The sequence below is a fragment of the Liolophura sinensis genome, chromosome 10, assembly GCF_032854445.1.
Source record: "Liolophura sinensis isolate JHLJ2023 chromosome 10, CUHK_Ljap_v2, whole genome shotgun sequence".
NCBI lineage: Eukaryota > Metazoa > Mollusca > Polyplacophora > Chitonida > Chitonidae > Liolophura > Liolophura sinensis.
In genome coordinates, this window is record NC_088304.1 from 36,454,222 (window position 1) to 36,457,398 (window position 3,177).

Below are 3,177 nucleotides of genomic sequence, written 5' to 3' on the forward strand. Positions count from 1 at the left end.
GGGGCAGAGAATTTTCCCGCTCTAATATTTCATGTTCCCGCAATAGCGTTTTGCTATGGTCAATGTATTATGGTCAATGAAAGCTACTTGTCTGAACGTTACAAGTGTCTAAGTTTGACAGTAACTTGCCAGACGTCGATGATTTATCACTGACATTCTGGTTTCCTCTTCTCACAAAACTGAGCGCCACTGTAGTATAAATCAACAAGTCTTTATTGTGTCATTAAACAACAATCAAGTATTGAAATATAGGCTAAATCAAATTAATAGGCTTGTGACTAAGAGACACTGTTGTCCGAGGACCGATATAACGTTGAAAACAGGGTAGTGAGGCGGGTTTCAAGTTTGTATCTCTTTTCGAAAACCATATGTTATGACTGTGACCAAAGTTATACCGGACGGGCAATCATGAAGGTACATCGGCTTCATTGGGAGCCCCTTTGTTTTGCTGTTTCAAGGACAGACAACCTTGAGCTGAGATTAGTAGAGTTGCCTCCCGTTATCTACTTTTGACAAGAATCTCAGTGTGCCCCAATTACGCTATAAAAAAAATGCACTCACTCCCCAAAAAAGATATACATAGATATAAATCGGTGAGATATCATCCTGTAATGATCCATATCCGCGGAAATAATCTTACAACAGTAATTGCTCTCACAAGCTACGCAATTAAATTACGCAGTATTTCTGAATGAACCGATAGTTTACACACAGGTGACACAGTGTATAACGGTATCGGATAATATCCTGTAATCTGTTTCTGTCAGTCAGTCGCCTATATTCAGTTGTCTGTGAAATGAGTCATACTCGCTACCAAAATTGTCTTTAGTGACACGTAACACCACAAGCTCTACAAATTGCTATATGTATACGTCTATATCATTGCAAGGAGAATGCAGCTGGAATATTGCTGAACTCCATTAGGCCATTATCCAGCTCTAAAACCACAGTGAAGTGAGATCACATACTACTACAAAAGATAAAAAAAAATTCATTTCTGAAAGGTATAGTACACTAAAACGTGCGAACAGTTTCAAATATGGCTGTGTCAGAAACAGGGTTTAAATTCCCCTGATAGCGGTTTTAGGTGTGGTGTCGCTCTCCATCGAAACACATTGATCTCTGCCCAATATCCATCATGCCACTGGTTTTTGAATGATTATGACCTCACCCGAGGTAATGAGTTCTTGCCGCGGGAACCGAGCTTATGCAGTTCAGCATTATGAATTAGAAAAAGAGTTCGAGCTTCATTTAATGTGCAGGAAGACTGGAATGCCAACATATCCATGTGTAGAGCGTTTGTTGATATGTGTCACTAACTAAAATACAATTCTGGTGGCGAGTATGGCTGATTTTACAGCTAGTTGAATATTGAACGCCAAAGATAAGAGGAATACACCGAGCAACAAGTTGTAAGTATCATATGTAACTGACTAGTGTGGTGTCTTCGACTTGGCATTCCAGTCAGGCAGCACTGTAGACTACCGCAGTGTAATAAAATCGCGCACCGTAATAATTATTACGCTGCTGGTAGCACTTGCCAATCTGGACTATATTGGACTGAAATTTGGACAGTTTCCAATTTCAAAACCATATTTATAAACAACCCATCCGTGGATTGACTCCCGGATGCCTGTAGTAAAATATGTATATGTTATTATATATGTTATATTATCCCTGTGTACATTTGTATGCTTGTGTATGCGCCCTGCCACAAGAAGACTCAGTATATGTACAGCCCCCCTAAAGAACCATTTTCTTCATCTGTATGACTGACTGACTGACTGACTGTCTGACTGACAGACTGACAGACTGACAGACAGATATACATACACACATACATACATACAGACAGACAGACCAGACATACCAGACATACTTACCAGACAAATTGATGTGAAGCCGCGGCGGAATCACCAGAGGCTTGGTGATAGTGTGAGACCTTACTGGTCAAGAGTTTGTGATCTACATCAAAGACCAACACCATAGACGACCGAACCAGCCAGAGCCCGGTCTATGTGTAATGTTAACTCATGTCATTCCTACATACTATGTGATAATGTTACATTACACCGTAAGACGTGGTATTCTCATGATGTAAGAATTGTTACATAATGGTGTTTTATTACACTACGGGTGTCTACCGACAATGGGATCGACCTGTTTAAAACAGGTGTCCGTCGTAATAAGATTAAATATTTTTGAAAACAACGTTAAGAGAGTGTTGAACACGAAAGGGTATTTTTCATACTCCTGTTTGAACGAAACTGTCTCAACGTGAGACCAGTTTCTCTGTTTCAGGCAACAAAAATTGAAAATAGTCTGGACGGGGCTGTACGTTAAGTAAGAAATGTTTTCTTGGGTCGGAAAATGTTTTGCACACATCAATTTGCTATTAAATGTATATTTAAACGTTTGCTGCTACTATATTGTCAAACTGAAAGAAAAAGTTTTATAGTTAATATAAGGTCAATTTTTTCAGCCTACGTAATCACAACAAATGCTATGGTGAAGTGGTGCATTATGTCTTCACCATATACGAGCATAGACCTACAAGCATCTGTAGTGCTTTGTGTGTTGTCTTCGCCACTCGCTTACTTCGCATATACCTAAGTGTAATAATTCGATAGTATGCCAGTATTATAAACCTGAATCAGGTGTTTGGGAGGTCATTTTTGTAGATCTACTCAATTTGCCTTGGTAAAGTATTTAGGCCTGTGCAGTCCTATATCACAATATACAGGAAAATGAAGTATATAGGGTTTTGTATAGTGTCCAAGCGAAGCACAAAGTGAAAATATAATATTGTCCTCACTGGAGAGAAATATTAGTTAATATATGGTATAAGATATGGTTAAACAGAAGCAAATGAAGATAAAATTTGCCTTTTCCTAAACATTGTCAGGCGTTATTTATTTATATAACACGATTCATTTATCCCCAGGAGTCAGTGTACCTGAAGGCTTTTACAAAGCTTGTACTGTTTTCCTTTATGTACATAAAAATCAAGGAGATTTCCATAAATTCACCTGAATAGATTTAGGTTTGTGTTTTGCCTTAATTGACAATCTGATTATCTTGGGGAAAGTGGTTGGCTGGAGACTGCTTACATCTCGATATCACATAACAAACACTAAGGTCATATCAGTCAGTTATTCAGTATGTCCACGAACTGTA